The 16,901-nt window shown below is 53.2% G+C and overlaps 1 protein-coding gene and 1 long non-coding RNA gene across 2 annotated transcripts in view; one reads left to right on the top strand and one right to left on the bottom strand.

Annotated features, from left to right (window-relative positions):
* Tenm2 (teneurin transmembrane protein 2) overlaps nt 1-16,901 on the top strand; it is a 705,632-nt gene that overhangs the window by 635,270 nt on the left and 53,461 nt on the right.
* Nucleotides 6,664-8,323, bottom strand: LOC150044539 (uncharacterized). The gene is made up of 3 exons (XR_016533066.1): nt 8,242-8,323; nt 7,028-7,894; nt 6,664-6,690 (listed from the first exon to the last, which is right to left on the bottom strand). It is a non-coding gene; the product is annotated as an uncharacterized LOC150044539 (long non-coding RNA).

The following is a 16,901-nucleotide window of genomic DNA, read 5'->3' as shown; positions in this document are numbered from 1 at the left end:
TTCCTCTGGCCTGTCACCTTTCCTGTCTTGGTTCAGAGGATTTACCATAATAAGGGCAGGCAAGGCTGTGGGCCCCTGAGCAGGAAGGAACTGTGTTTTCTATTGTCAACTTTGTTGACTTTGACCAAGTCTCTCCTAGACGATAAACACGATGAGACATGTCTGACCACATGTTTGGCTGGTAGCATGGCCCAAGATAAAAAAAATGGAGCTAACTTTCCTGCAATCAAGGAACAGGAGAGAAGCAGGCCACTTGTGTGCCTTTCCGCAGCACATGGCCCTGGGTCCACGCCAGACCCCACACAGACACTCAGGAACCGGTCCGTACCTGGGCGGTGAGCGGCCTCTGCTTCCGTCATTCCAGCCTGTGCGTTTTGCCTGTGGATTCTCGACCTCGGTGTGCAGCTGGATTCCCGTCGCCCTGCGGGGCTGAGCTGACCCGAGTCACAACAGCCTTCCTTCCCCGCTCTCACACTGGGTCCTTCTGGTCTTCCTCTTTAATTGGTTGGGGAGAGAAATGGGTTCTTGTGATGTTAGTAAGGAAAATGAGTCTTTACCCAAGGTAACAGCGGCCATGCGATGAGTGGATGTGCTGATTAGCTGACTGTCGCCACACACAGACAGGGCTGCAGTCCACGGGGGAGAATGGCCTGGAACAATCCAGAGTGGGAGGGGGAGAAAATGACAATTCAAATGAACCGACGTCAGGCTGGGGACAGCCACCTCTGCGGCACAATCCAGCCTCCTTCCTGGCCACAAAGCCATTTTCTTCTTTCTTTCTTTTTTTCCTTCTTTCTTTCCTCCTTGTAGCTATTGTCCTTGAACCTCTGAGCTTTGGTGGCCCTCAAGTGGCTTCACTGTCCCCACCAGGCCTGCTTAATTAGCCCGGCCCCCCAGGGGCTCCCCTGGGAACTATCTTCACAGCTACTTTTCAGGGTCGTTGCAGGGGGAGGGATGTCTTTAGCCTTTCACAGTTAGAGAGAGATCTTTCTCTCCTCCCACCATAACTTGACCGAAATACGACACAAGGACTGTGTAGACAAGGACTCTTTCCCCGATGCCTGGACATTCTCTTTGGGTCTGGATGGTGCGGTCTCTGTAAAGTTTGCAAAACCAAACCCAGAGCAAAGACGGATGAGGTAGATGTTACAAGCTGCTGCAAATAATGATAATAATGTGGAGGATGATAATAATAATAGGAGGGGGTTAGCTGTCGTAGGAAACTAGACACACACACACACACACACACACACACACACTCACACTCTTCGCCCTACCTTTCTGACTCACCACAGGTGATTCATGAGAGCAGCATGTTGGATTTTGCTTCTCAAGTCATAGTAACATCCGTCCATGCAATGTATTCCCATCAAAAGACCAAGAAGGACAGGGACTTGGGGTGGGGGGGACCGTGACCAGGGCCACCTCCTGTGCCACCTCTCAGGACAGCACCTGAGGCATGGCAGGGGTGGGAGCCCTCACAGACTCGGTCGGACCTTGAGTGCAGGGAGGCCCTGCTTGGCCCTGGCCCCTTGTTCTGAGAATGTGTCGCCAGGCCGTTCCGCCATTGCAGACTTTGCTGGTCTAATCCAGAGCAGTGAATCAGTGCAAACAAGGGACATGATAAGGAGGAGGAGGAGGCATTGCCACCCACACACAGAGCCCGCTGCTCACAGCAAACCTCTCTGCAAGCTGGACCCGGCGCTGCCGTGGCAAGATGAGTTATAGAACAGGATGTGGATACACCAGTAATCCAGCCACTGGCTTTCACAATTCACTGTGACACAACGCACACCCTGCGTGTGTTGCACGTCACACAACTGGTGTGCTGACACACCCCAGATAAGTGATGGAGGCTTTGTGCTGTTTGGGCCAGGTGAGACAAATTTCCCAGCTGTGCTTTCCAATCTTATGGGACCACCATAACCTGCAGCCTCTCCTGCTCCACGCTTGATATGTAAAAGAAGCCTTCACCAAAGGAAAAAAAAAACCTGAAAAAAAATTTAAGGCTCAAAACTCTTCAGATCATAAGGCAAAGCGAGAGTTAGAATAAGAGCCAGGTGTCAGTGGCTCATATCTGTAATCCTAATTACTCGGGAGGCTGAGATCTAAGGATGGTGGTTCAAAGCCAGCCAGAGCAGAACAAATCCAAAAGGCTTTTTATCTCCAATTAGCCAGTAAAAGGTACGGCTCAAGGAGCACCGTGCCTCAGAAAAAGACCTAGCGCTCAAGCCCCAGCGCGTGCACACACACACACACACACACACACACACACACACACACACACACACGAGGGAGGAAGATCCCAGGCGTAAAGGAATGCATTGGGTCTGCTGTAGAGAACGGGTGGTGTGTGAGGCGTGCTCTCACCAAGAACCAGGCCCCCTCCCAGGTCCACCATACCCAGATCTGCCCGAGTGCACAAAGACTTCCCATCAGAGGCTGTCAAGACGTTACAAGAAGGGAGCCAGGGAGCGCCCGTGGGCCTCACCCCGCCCGTGCTCTCTCTGCCCTCCATCTCCTCCTGCCCCTCTGTGTCTGACTCCAGGTGGTGTCGTGAACAGGAGCTGGATGGTGGAGGAGACCTCTATGTACAAGTCTGAAGTGTGGCATGCACACACCTCCGCCCCCCCTCCCCGAAACCTCGGCTTAGACCACATATTTTTCCCTGCCAAGCACACATGCTTGATTGAATGGATTTGCCGCACTCTTAAAAAATATGTGTTTGGGTCTCTCGCGCTCTCTTCCACGAGGCAGGTGTCCAGGGTGGACTCGCCATTAAAGGCGCCAGGGACACCGTGGTGGGGGCTCTGCTGAGGACGCATTACTGAAGGGGGGGTGCTTTGCTGAAGCATGGAGGGGTGTTGTGAATGGCAGGTTTGCACGTCTTTTGTGTCTGTGTCTCTGTTCCAATTTAGCTCCAGTCCACCCGGGACCCCCTCCAGTACACGGAGAGTCTCCCTCATGCGAGTCCAGAGATCAGCACCCCGTGGGTCCCTGTACAGGTAGATTTTAATAGAGAGAGGTGACCAACCGGAGGCTAAAGCAGAATTGCTGCGCCCAAGGCCCAATCCTTAGATCCAGAGAAGTGTAAGAGTAAGTATTAGAGTCTGCCCACCTGACAGGGTCCACCCGGTCCCGGCAGCCCCCCATCTTCATGCCCCCCTGTCTGTGCTGCACAGCGGGGACACTCAGTGCCCCTTCGCCTCCTTGGGCTGGCGTACAGAGCTGCTGAGGCTCAGGGGTAGAGCAGCCGCTGAGCTCCCCCAGGGCCCAGAGGCCAGCCTCATGTTCAGAGGTAGGAAGAAGAAGGGTCGAGGGAGAAAGGGAAGGGAATAGAATGGAATGGGAGGGGAAGGAAGAGGAGAGGAGAGGAGAGGAGAGGAGAGGAGAGGAGAGGAGAGGAGAGGAGAGGAAAGGGCAAAAGAGGGAGAAGAACATAAGGAGGAAGAGAGGATAGATGGAAGGGGGGAAAGAAGAAAAGGAACCCGTGGTGGCTTGAGGTGTCTCAGAAGACACGTGGTCCCGGCCCGCTGAGCTGTGTCTCCTCACTCCTCCTGCCCTGGGCTGTGAGGTTGTGGGGCCTTGGCTGTGGTAGCCCAGAGTAGTTCAACAGCCATAGCCCGACTCTATGGAGCGGCCGTACCTTGGCTCCCCGTAATGCCTGGGGAGTCCACGATTGCTTGGCTCATCCCGGGGTGACCAGGACCCCACACACAGAATGGCCCAGGTCTTCACACCAGAAACAGCTCGCCCCCCCCCCCAGGCTGCCTGCCTGCGGTGATGGGTCTGCTCAACTCTCATCTACGTTACAAGCTTTTTTTTTAGGATTGCTCCTTTTTTAGTGCATATTAATTTTATAAAATTAAGAAGGAGGGATAGGGGAATATAAAACAGGGAATGAACTTGTGCAACGTACGCTGCACACAGCCATTGAATTACACAATGAAACCCATTGTCCTATTCGTGTATGCTAATGAAGAAGAAGAATTAAAAAATCTTGGCAACAGAAAGAAAATTAATAATGGGTTTCATTGTGATATTAAAAGTCTTGCCTCTATTGCCTTTGCAAAGTAAAGTTCAGCCGGGAGCCGTGACTTCTGCCTGTAATCCCAGCTACTTGGGAAAGCCAGAAAGAGGGGGCAGGCTGCAGTTTGAAGCTGCCTTACTGGGAAAAGTTTATTAAGTTTCATCTTGACCAAGACCTGAGCACCTTGGCCCTTGGCTCTCGTCCAGCTCTGGAGTAATTGTCACCTAGGTCTGGGAGTGCTGGAGACCTCACCACCACCCCTCCCCGGGCTGCGCCATCTTGATAAAGTGGAGTTTACCGCTTATAACGCACCCTTCTTCCCATGAGCTTCTGTGGGTCGTGCTCGGCAGGCCTGCGTGGGGAGCCGTTCCCCGCATCCGTGTCAGAACGCGTCCACGTTCCGTGTTGTGTAAGAACCTATGAAATGGCAGGGAACAGTTCTTCAAGTATGTCATGATAAACAGTCTCAAGATAATTAGAGCGGCTTCCACTGCCAGGGGAGATGCCATCACTAGATCTTTCTTGTAATTAAACCTATAGCCCTAGTTTTAAGTAAAGCGCTGGTTAAAAAAACAAAAAAACAACACTGTTTTCCTTGTGATCAGAGAGCCCGGGAGGGCTGTCCTGTCCCCACGTGGCACACGAAAGAGCTGCAGCCCCTCGTGAGCAGCTCCGGCCAGCGCCTTCCTGAGCATGGAAGTCCTGCAGGAGGATGTGGTCAGTAACGGGAACAATTGTCAAGCTAGACGAGGCCCCTGCCGGCCCTGGCAGAACCCATATGGCCCCAAGCTGACAAGTCTGTCGCAGTAAGGAGCATTTCTGTCCCCTCTCCAGATTCCCTGCTGACCTCCACCTCTACTCTGTCGCCCAGGAGTATCTAGAAATCGCCAAGGGTGTTTTATTTGCTTGTGTGTTTAGCCCCTTTGGTGTCTTGATGTTCAATCTCATCATTGAAACCTGCTTCATAATAATCACAGTAATCCTGCAACACTTCCCTGTCTTCAGAAGGGAAGGCAGATGCCCTGCCATGGGGCCTGGTCTTCAGTGCCAGCTGGCCCTCCCAGCTCCTCTGAAACCCTGCCAAATCACCACGGTGGAGAGATAAGCCCCTAGTTCTCCTGAGCGAAGCATCTCTCACATGCCTGAGCACCTCACCCCTGCCTCCGGGCCCCAGCTGTAGAACAGCCTCCTGGGACTCCTGTTTCTTTCATGCCCCACACCCCAAGACGGTGCAGAGGTCTCTGAGTTCTCAGGCACAGCCCGGCTTCCAGTCCCCATGAAGGCTGGGCCTAGATCCCCTCTGCTAGGGCCTGGATCCCCTCTGCTAGGGCCTGGATCCCCTCTGCTAGGGCCTGGATCCCCTCTGCTAGGCCCAGGCTCCCAGCATTTCCTACGCAGGCTCTTTGATTTTCCTCCTCCCTTACAAACCATTCGTGAGCCCCTGCACGCACCCAGTGGTTCAAACCCCGGGGACAGGAATTCTAAGATGCCAGTCGAGGGACAGAGCCCTGGCCAATGGCTGTACAGGAGATAATGTGAAGAACTCAGGCTCCTGGGTCTCACAGCAGCAAACCCCCCGTCCAATTTATTGATAAACGTGGTAAAGAAAGTTAGCCCAGAAAGTCAGTTCTCTCAGGCTATCTGCAAGGGGCCGTGTGCTCTGAGGAGTGTGAATTACATCTCTTTATTTCTCAATTTACGTCTGAACTTCAAAAAGGATCACCAGACAGCCCTGAGTGTGTGTCTAGAAATAATGTCCCCGGGAGTGAGAAACTTGAAAGAGTCTAAAATAACCTCCTGCCTAGCACGCGAGACATGTCTCTACCTGACTTTATCCCAGTAAGCTGATGGGCGATAGGTGGCTGGACACAGCTGTCTACAAAACAGGGTCTCTCTAGAACGATGACAAACACCTCTGACGGTGTTTCTGACCAGCAGGCAAGGAGACGTTTTGTCTATAAAGTCGGGTAGCACTGATGGCTGCCATTTCCCCAGAAAGCAATACCAGATCCCAGCTACCGGAGGCGACGAGGGAAGCTAGCTCTTCCCTGTTAACCCACGGGGGTCCAGGAGCATGGAGCTGGGTCCCTGTTCCCAATCAGCTCCACACCCCACTGCCACTGTGGACTGACTTTAATTTCATTTCTGTTTAATGGCGCCAAGAAGGCTCTCGGTGTCCCTTCACTTACCTGCCGGCTCTCTGGGGGGTCTGGTGAGGGACATGTGACAGAAGTAGTTGGAGCAGAAAACCTGCTAGTCTGAGTTAAACGGCTCAAAATGCACAAAGTGCACGAAGACCCGCTCGCTGCACGCCCGCCGCGTGCCCAGCTCGGGAATGCGACCTCTCCCCTGAGGCTGGCTATTCACCCTCTTTATCAACTCTTCATCGCCGTCATCCTTTGTGAGTTCAAAGACTGGGAGGGACGTGGGTGAGGAAGTGTAGAGTGGAAGGGTTCAGGGCAGAAGCTCCGCCTGCAAATCCAGATCCTGCAGCCTATGACCTGTGGCAAGTGTGTCCGCCTCGGAGAGAAGCTTTTGCTTCTGCCGTCTCTGGGTGACCATCTCTACATCTCACCGTTGTCAAAGCTTCACTCTGTGTGAGACACGCAAGGCAGTGCTTGATGTTAGCTTCACACCTTTGCTGGAGTTTCCCCGAATACCTTTGTGGAAGGAATAGTTAAAAATCCAGTAGTTAAAAACAAAAGGAAAAGAAGAAAAAGGAGGAGGGAGGAAGAGGGGGTCGAAGGAAGGACAGAAGCATGGAAGCCTGCACAGGTCAGCACCCAGCATTTTAGAAAAGGCCCACAGGGCTACCCCTCGTGGGCTAATTCTCCTCCTGTCTCACAGACGCCTGGTGTGCCAGCATGTGTGAGGGATTAGCACAGGAAGGGAGAGAGGTAAAGGAAGCAGATAGATACACAAGCAGCCAGCTCACACCCCATTACCAGCTGCAAGAACTAGAGAGGCCTAAGAATCCATACGAACCCATCTACACACCATCCATACAATGGCTGGCGTCTCCAACGTTCAGGCGCTGTGCTGTCTCAGCCACGACGTCGCTACCTGTTCGTGGAGCATTTCTTGAGTGCTGACTTACGCTGGTGCCGGGTATTCCTGGGATAGCAGGGCCAAGGAGATGGCTTGCCATCTGTGGATCTTTGAGTCTCGCTTGTCTTTCTACCCCTCGACAGTCTTAGCTGTATCCAGTTCCAGGGCCACCCTTCCCAGTGTTGGGGTTTATTTCCTTGTTGGGTTTATTCTTCAGCCTTGGCCTTGCTCATAGCTTCCCAGTGAGCTCCAACAACAGAAGGGGGAAGCCTTGAATTCCCAGCAGCAGCAGCAGCAGCAGCAGCCAGAGTTCACTTGTGATACAGCGTAATTGTACACGAGACAAGTAGCAGGTATCAACTTGTGCAGGTTGCAAAATTGCTCGTAAATGTTACTATTTCCTACAGTGGGGGAAACGCGGTATAATCCAGCAAAGATGGCGACTCATTAAGGTTTGCTTTTTCTCCCTCCTTTTGTCTTTTATCCTCCATAGATGACACAACTTGTTCCGTTACATGATACCGGTTAATTAAATCTCCTCTTCGCTCTGCCTACATTTTTATTATGCAAATCTTTGCTTGCTTATCATCTAACTTAGTTGGGTTCTTGCTTAGACATCTTTAAGGAAAGAGACTTGGGGTGTGTAAGGTGAATACCAGGCAGGGGTCAGAACCCCCGTTCTTCCTTCCCCCTGGCAGGTAGTGGTTGGGCTAGCCTCTCTTCTTGTAAGTGGCATTGGCCCAGATTTGGATAAGGGAAGTAGCTCTGATTTCAAGCTCTTTGTTGACTTAGAAGAGCCTTCTCTAAGGGCAGGGCCTGGAGAAAGAGTTGCAAACTTCAACATCCCTGTTAAGAGCCGTGCCAGGGAGTGCATTTGATAGGGTGTGGGAGAGCCAGACGTGGGCATAAACTGGCCAGCGAGAGGCCATCTGTGGAGGACAGACGCGGCCCAGCTGCCGCTGAGGACAGCTGTGAGGAAATACAAGCCTGGGTTTTCCAACATGTCCTCTTTTTCTGTGGAGGCCAGAAATCAGAACTCTGGTTAAGTAAGCCTGAGGCTCCCTCCCACTGGCGAGTGGGACAACTCGCATGCAAATACTACCCTGGCTATTCAGACCAAGTCTAGGGGCCCAGGGGAGAGCCCATCGGTGGCCAGCACTCACGTGACACTCGCCAAGCCTCCTCCGCCTGGATTGAGACCGGGACTCGGTGACTTGTTGTGTTGGACGCCCTGACTCTCCTTGGTGACTGGCTTAGGCGGAGAGAAGGCCCAGTGCCATGGTACCATGGTGACATTTGTGCTTGCATGGTGGATTTTCTCCAAGGAGCTCAAAAGCCTTTGTGTGATCTCAGTCACCGCGAGCAACAGCGACACAGAGCGTGTGGCACACACGAGGCCTGTGGGGCCACCCGCTGGTTCATCTACACAATCGGCAAACACAGCATCCGGAGAGGCCGGGCCCGGGTCCTCCAGTGACCACCGCCTCTGCCGCCCTGTCCGATGGATGGGTGACCCCTCCATCCAAACTGTCAACTACCACAAACCAAGCCAGCCACTGCTCCCTGTTCTGTGTGTGAGTGTGTACCCATCTGTGTGTGCATGCCTATGTGTGTGTGTGTGTGTGTGTGTGTGTGTGTGTGTGTACTTTCACGTGCCCACCTGACCCCTGGGCGGGCCCAGCATGGCACACCACACCCACATCACTGCATTGGTCCTTGGTGGAATGCCATGCTCTGAATATTCTAGTCATAACACCTGTTCAAGTCCCGGGATTTCCACTTGGGTAGCTGCAGGATCAGGGATGCCTTTGGCCTTGTCAAGGGTGCTGTGTCAAGGGTGGATGTGTGCTGCCCCCAGGGGGGCGGGGGCAGGCCGTCCAGTGTCCCTTTCTCTCCTTGAGCCTGAGAGAACGACGCTGTGGCTGTCTCTCTCTCATGCAGAGCTGCTGTGCGTGCTCTCTGTGGTGCTGGTGGATGCAGAGGCAAAGCCCTGCAGAACAAAGCTAAGAACCCAAAGGCTCAGCGGGGCCAGGGCGGGAATCTTCTCCAGTTGCCTTGGCTAGCGCATGCGGGGAAGTCAGACTGGCCAGTGCTGTTCATGGTAGGGGCTTGGCTCGCAGTGTCCCCGTCTCCCTGCTCTGGGGGAGGGGACCTGCCCACGGTCTGTCCCTTTCTACTCAAGGGAATTCATTGGGCTTTGCAGGCGTGACCCCGAGAGAAGACTCGAGTTCAGCAGTATAAACCTGTTGACATTTTCCCAGGACAGCACAGCACAAGTACCCCCTGTCCTCCCCCCCCCACCCCTCCCCGGCCCATTTCCTAGCTTGCTCTGCTCTTCCTTCTCCGCTGTCTCTCATCAGGCCCCTGGTTCCTGGGAAGCATTCCCAGCATGAGACCAGCCCACCATACTCTGCATGCAGGCATGTGAGCGCATCCTTCACAGGGAGGCCAGGTGCAGGCTCGGGAGATACCCGCTGCCCTTACTGCATGCGTCACGGGAGACACAGCCTGACACAGCCACCAGCTTCGATCTGATCCCGCCATCCCGGATGCTCTGCTCTAGAGCTAGAGGCGACTGCCTTTCTCGATGCCAATTCTAGGGGTCCTGCAGGGGATGATGGGTGCTTCCTCAACCGTCTACCCAGAGCTGGGAGTGAACTGAGCCTCCAAATCGGGGAGTCGGGCATTATCCACTCTTCCCAGTAGATCAGAATCTATGGTGACTAAATTCTAGAGGCACGAAGAAGCCTCAGCCTCTGGTGCCTACCTGCAGAAAGTCACGGCCTCCATGCTGCCTTGGGGAAGAGACCAGGGGCTTTCTTTCCCCCGGTGCAGGGTGGAAGCTGATGGGCCTTTCCCAAGGTCAGCGGGGGAATGTCTCTTCCTTTTGGCACAAATCCTCTGGAAGGAGCCTTATGGATCTGTGGAGTGTGTTCCTCCCTGCACACATACACACGCAGACTCTACAAGAATCTGTAGAGACGAGGGTCTCCCCGTCAGGTGCCTCCATCCACACGGATGGACTGTCACCACCGTCTCTTGTCAGGTTAGACCCGGGTTGCACGGTTTGTGGACAGCTGGGGTGAGAGCTCCCACTTCCAGTCTGCCAGAATCTGCCAGCTGCCCAGCGTGCCTGGAGCCTCCACCAATGGAAGCCCTGAGGGAGCCCCCACAGTTCCCACCACCCACCCCCGGTCTTAGGAGAAGCAGAGCTGGATCTCCAGACCAGCCAACAACCTGGCTGGACCATCATGTCCTTTCCTGGAGAATGCAACTGACCCCCGTGCTTCTAGAATGGCTTTTTCTCTTAGCATTTCAATCTCCTGTCACCAACGAGACTGGGTTATGCTAGGGGATTCAAGTTGATGGTTTTCCTGAGCAGTACAAGCAAGCGATGGCAGTGTTGTAAAATCAAAATCCTGTCTTTTGGTGTAATGGTACTGATGCGCGAGGTAGAAAGGGTCACGCCAAGACTTTGAGCAGAAGGAGGCAGAGACCCAAGAATAGTGCTGAGGCTGAGATCTAAGGATTGTGGTTCAAAGCCAGCCCCGGGAAAATCTGTAAGACCCTTATCAGGAATTAACCACACACACACGCAATTGAAGTGGAGTTGTAGCTCAAGAGGTAGAGTGGACAGTGCCCAGGCCTTGAGTTCAAACCCCACTACTGGCACACACACACAAAAAGAAGACAGTCAGAGCCAGGCCAGGAATAAACTCAAAGCTGTAACACTGCCCAGGGTTTGCCTTCCCTCACAGGCTGTGGCTTTACCCTTTCCTGTCAAAACCTTGATGCGATCACCGTGGCAGAGCCAGTTCCTTGGTCCTAGGCACCCATGTTCACAAGCAGAAAAGCACACTGTGCAGAAAGAGCCTAAATCCCCCCAACACCCTGCCTGAGAGCTCGGGACACAGCAGGTGCCCGGTAAGCACAGAGGCTGGCTGCTCTGCCCTCCCCATCCAGGCAGGCAGGTAGCACATAGACTGATGGACGGACAGAAGAAGCACACTGTTTAAAGGAACACGTTTCCTCAACATGCCATGTTGAGGAAATATGAAGGAGGTGCCCTGAGTTTGCTTCACAAATACTGGGCTAATTCTTAATGGCCCAAGCTGTCCATTTATGTGTGGTAAGCACAGAGTGGGGGTCTGAGCTGGCCTAGGAAGATGACTTCCTAGACAGGCAGGGGTCCTTTTGAGCTGGGGACATTCCGACTAGAACAAGAGACGTTTTTGCCTGTGACTTGGTGTGTAGACGGGGTGCGAGAGGAGCAATGTCACTGCTAGGACAGTAATCCTAGAAGAGATAGAGAGAATTCCATTCCTGTACCCACAAAGCACACCCTGGTGACGTATGTGCGGTTATGCTAAAAGACACCATCTATTCAACCTGCCGGCGGGCGGGAAGATTTCACCGTGGGGGAAGCATCCGGGAGAAGAGTTATAAGGGAAAAATAATGCTAGGAGAGAGACTGAAAAAAAAAAGAAGAAGAAGATAGCCAGACACCGGTGGCTCTCGCCTGTCATCCTAGCTACTCAGGAGGCGGAGAGCTGAGGATCGGGGTTCAAGGCACTGAAATCAGTGAGCCTCTTCTCTCCAGTTAAACCATGAAACCAGAAGTGGTGCTGTGGCTCAAGTGGTAGACCTTGAGCTGAAGAGCTCAGGAACAGCACCTAGGCCCAGAGTTCAAGTCCCATGACCACCTACAACAACAACAAAAATTTTTAAAAGATAGAAAGAAAAGATGAGCGATAGTAAGCGACTGGAGAGATGAGAGCCAGACTGACTTCTAGAAAATCAAGAGCCCCAGCCTTGCGACCCTGTGTCCTCTTACCTCTTCCAGAGGTCATACCCAGAAACGCACCAGGCTGCCCCAGGCTCAGAGCCCACCATCTCCCCTCTCCTGCTCAAGCCACCCTTCCCAGCAGCCTTGTTTCCCAGGAGAGGAAGCCGGCTGAGAGAGAGTCAGAAATGTGTGCATGGCTGTGCCAGCCCCTGTTCTAAGGTGGTGCTGGAGGGATTCTTAGGAGGCCAGCCCTGACATCGGGCACCTAAGCACCAGGAATCGACCCTTGCCTGTTGGTAAAGTCACCACATCCTGGGAGAGTGTGCCCTTGACGGTGGGGAGACCCCAGCCCCAGCCAAAGTCTGCACCGGTCACCTCGGCTCCCCACATCTGCACTGACATTCTATCAGAGTTCACATTTCCCCCAACTTTTCATTAAATTAATTATTCAAAACAATTCAGAGTGAGTGTTCTCACAGCAACTGTAACTCTGCCATGACTAGATTAAGGCGTAAATTGAACAGCATGTTTTGCAATAAAGTTAATTTTATATTCACCAGAGAGCTGAGTTATAGTGGCTGTGGAGCCATCCTTTCGAGTCTCTTGACTTTGGTGCATTTAAATTCTCCACCACAGCATTGTACACCATGGCATATTTTTGCATGGACGTGTAATTTGCTCCACACTGGGGCCTGCTACCCTGAACTTGGAAATCTTGTCAGAAACTAACATTGCAACCTTCCAGCCTCATCCCTTAGCCCATTCCTGTGACATAGAGAAACAGCCATGAAACCAAAACCACCCCTGTTTCATCTTGCCATTGCCTGCTCGAAAAGCACCTCGATGTCACCGGCAGCCGGCAATGCCATGCGTCTGCGTGCAGCCAGGGCTCTTGTCCGAGGTATTTTTGGATCTGTGCTGTTTGGCTCAGGACAACACAGTATGACCTCCAAGCCCTCGCCTGCGCTCTTTATCATGCAGACGTGCACAGCCGTGCATCACAACTTACGGGAGCTCTGGAGACGTGCAGGCACACTTCCCAGAGCCACAGAAAACCCAAGCGTCCTTAAATCAAGACGCGCTGCGGGGCTTTCCGAAAGAGAGTTTTGGCAGAACTGAAACAACAGAATGCAGGCTGAAAGCCCTGATGGTGAGAAAGCAGGGCCCGGTGCCAAAGCAAAGACAGGGGTCTGTGTGGGGGAGATGACAGAGGGAGGTGACACAGGGGGGGGGTAAGAGACGGGATGGGGGACAGGGATTATCAATTGGTGTCACTTTATTGGAAAGAAATCTGTCATGTTTTGTGCCTCCTGGGGATAGCTGTTCTGCAGTTTGTGAGTGTGTGTTCTTGTGTGTGTGTGTGTGTGTGTGTGTGTGTGTGTGTGTGTGTGTGTGTGTGCCTGCGCGTGCGCGTGCGCTCCACAGGTTAGCAGTTCCATTTAGCTAGAATGTGACTTAGCAGAAGGGGCCTGCTGTTTAGCATGTGGAGAATGTGTTTGGAAAGTAGGAGTTTTGTGTCTGGGTACCAGAGGAAAAGCGGGCTCTTTCTTTTTTCTCTTTCCTTCCTTCCTTTCTTCCTTCTTTCCTTCCTTCCTTCTTTCCTTCTTCCTTTCTTCCTTCTTTCTTTCCTTCCTTCCTTCTTTCCTTCCTTCCGTCCTTCCTTCTTTCCTTCCTTCCTTTCTTTCTTTCTTTCTCTTTCATCTTTCTTTCTTCCTTCTCTTCTTTCTTTTTGCCAGTCCTGGGGCTTGAACTCAAGACCTGAGCACTGTCCCTGGGCTTCTGCTCAAGGCCAGCACTCTATTACCTGAGCCATTGCACCACTTATGGCTTTTTGTTTATGCGGTACGGAAGAATCGAACCTGGGGTTTCATGCATGCTAGGCAAGCACTCTCCTACTGGGCCACACTTCCAGCCCAAGCAGCCAGCACTTCCAAGGGCACATTTGGCACGCAAAGCTGGGGGGTCACACCTGACAGGCATGGCCAGACGCTTGCATTTCTGAAGAACGATCTGTGCCCCCCCGGGGGGACCTGCCCAAAGCCATCGCAGAATTTCTAAGCCCAGACCCTGGAGTAACCGAATCCTTGGTCAGGGAAACACCACATTGAGGAAAATGTCAGTCCACTCAGACGATGAGCAGGGTGAGCTGGGCTGGCCCGGGCCTGCCTGGATTCCTGGACAGGAAAGTGAAGGAGAGAAGAGAGTGGATCCCCCGAGGATGCGGTGCACCCTGGGAGGAAGGGAGGAGCCAGCTGAGGGGAGGAGAGGCAGGAATGCTGCCATGGCTTCTCCACAAGGTTGAGCAAATGACATAAAGCACACACTGCCATGGATGCCTGGGGTCTGAGGCAAAGTCTTCAGTGGACCTGGAGTGACCGATTGGAAAAGTACCCTGGCAGATTTAGATAGACAGTGGTGAGCAGCAGACAGGCACGGGTACATGTGAATGCACATCCATGCACAGATGATAAATGGGCGGTGGATGGATTCGGATACAGATGGTGAATACGTAGCTAGGTAGATTGGTAGGTAGACAGATGATTGGTAAATTATAGATGCACAGGTGATAAACAGGTAGATAGGCAGGCAGATGATCGACAGATGACAGGCACGTAAGTAGACAGATCGTGGTAGATGATAGGCAGATAGGTGAACTTGTGTGAGTACATACGTGTGTGTGTGTGTGTGCGTGCGCGCACGCGCGCGCACATGCATACGTGATCCCGTGCATGCCAGCCTGGGCTTTGTCCCTCAGCATTAAGGCTAGCACTCTCCCTCGTGAGCCAGGGCTCCATTTCCAGTTTGGGGTGGCTAATTCCAGATGAAGAGTCTTGTGGACTTGCTGGCTTCAAATTTTAGTGCTCAGATCTCAGCCTCCTGAGCAGCTGGGAGGACAGGCGTGAGCCACCCATGCCCAGTGGAGAGTGGACTGCTCAGATGTGCTGGCGCTACGGGGATGAGTAGAGCCAAGCCACCAGCACGCAAACCTGCGTCTGCCCCGCATGCACGCGTACTTTCCCCGGGGAGATGTCCCCGAATGCCACAGCCATGCCAACTCCTGGCATAGCGTGTACGTGGTGGTGGATGCGTGCTGCCTGGGGAGGGGCTCCAGGTGTCAGGGAGGGTCAGGGGTCCATCCTGTGCTCAGACAGCCCCCAGGAAGCTGGGGGGCTGGGGCCATGAGCTGAGGACAGGCACAACGAAGACCCTTTCCCAGCTGTCACGCCCATACCACGGCCACCTCTGCTTCTTTGGCCAGTGACTTCTCTGGGCCTCCATTTCCTCTCCTGCAAAGTGGGTGGGGTGCCAGACACCCTAAAAAGCCTCTGCAAGGACTTGCTATAATCATTACCCTTTTAAAAAAAAAAAAGAAAGAAAATCTAAGATTTCTAGATCTTTCTAAAGATCTAGAATTTCCATCCTGGGGAAGATTCTTTGCCTATGCCCTTTTCTTAATCTGTAAAAAAATAAACAGTGGTCAGGAGTTTGGCCTAGTGGTAGAGTGCTTGCCTAGCATGTAGCAAGACCCGGGTTCAGTTTCTCGGTACCACATACATAGAAAAAGCCAGAAGTGGTGCTGAGGCTCAAGTGGTAGAGCTCTAGCCTTGAGAAAGAAATAAACAGTGATTTTCTTACATTTCCTGAAATTAAGCCATAAAACAACAAGTGACAAAGGGGGAAAAATGACCATTGTTGGCCTGATTTTATACTAGTTAAAAGGGAGCCATTGCACAACCAGGTCTTCTGGGTAATTATTTGTATTTTTATGACCCTCTTGTGGCTCTAAGGATGCAGTGTGTGTGTCTGTGTGTGTGTGTGTGTGTGTGTGTGTGTGTGTGTGTGTGTGTGAGAGAGAGAGAGAGAGAGAGAGAGTATATGTGCCTGCGTGTATATGTGTATGTGCTCGTGCGTGTGTGTATGTGAAAATTACATTGTTAAACATAACAAATAAGAAATCAACATCGCCACCCGCCTCTGTCTCCATCCCACATTTGCAGTTCACTGAGCAGCCAGGAAGAGGCGTGAACTCGATTATCCACCAAGAGCCAAATGAACCCTTCAGGCTCATCTCAGGGCTGCCATCCCTGCCTTTGAGTGCCTGCGGTCATGCTCTCAGTCTTCTGTCCCTCCTCACCCCTCCTCCTCCCCTCCCTCTCCCCCTCCCCCTCCTCCTTCTCTCGTGCAGAGGGTCTTGCCCTGCCTGGCTCGGTGTGGGAGAACGCAGCTGGGTTGTCCCTCCACGACAGAGTCGGTGCTCTGCACGATCAAAGCTCTGGCTGGGTGCCATGCCCCAGGGGAGAGGCAGGGAAGGTTTTAATTGAGCTCAGCCTGGCATGGGAAAGGTTTCCCAGCAAGGTGTGCCCCCCAAGTGTGTGCAGCCCTCTTGGGAAGCTCTGCTGCAAACCCAGGGTGAGTTAGGACTTGTGGGGGTGGGTGCCTCGTGGGGGAGATGGTGCTGTGAAGCTGGGGCCTCTCTGAGATGGGAGCCAGAAAAGACCTCCCTGGTGGGTTCCATGGGCATTGTTGAGAGAGAGGGGGATCAACAGAGCGCTCAAGGCATGGCAGGAAATGTCCTGGGAACAGGAGAGAGAGATGGACAGGGCCGGGTGATGGAATCCAGGGAATGGTTGCCCTGTAGAGGACACAAATGCCAGCACACATGGCAGGGACCTGGGTGGCTGAGGTTCTGAGGGCCCTCGAGGGTGGGGACCCAGCCCAGGACTTGGCATTTCTCTCGGGCTCCGGGGCCGTGCAGGGTGTGGGGGAGGGGAGGGCAGGGTCTACTCAGAGCGGCCTGGCCTTTCCAGCCTGCGGACCCCAGCCCAGCGCCCACAACTGGCCCTCGGGGCGCGCCTTTGATGCGGGAAATAGGACAGACAGCTGGTGCTTCAGGAAGAGCAGCCGCAGAGTGGCAGCCAGATGCCAGCTTTGAATTCACGGAGCAGGGATTTGCAGTCTCCTTTCCCTCTCCCTCGTGGAAGTTTCCACCTTCCAGTTGAGAAAAATAAGAGCTTGAAATAGCAAAACAGCAGAAAT

The sequence above is a fragment of the Megascapheus bottae genome, chromosome 29, assembly GCF_031878675.1.
Source record: "Megascapheus bottae isolate mThoBot1 chromosome 29, mThoBot2.hap1, whole genome shotgun sequence".
Lineage (NCBI taxonomy): Eukaryota > Metazoa > Chordata > Mammalia > Rodentia > Geomyidae > Megascapheus > Megascapheus bottae.
Note: the sequence above shows the minus strand (reverse complement) of the source record. Positions and strands in the feature narration are given on the sequence as shown.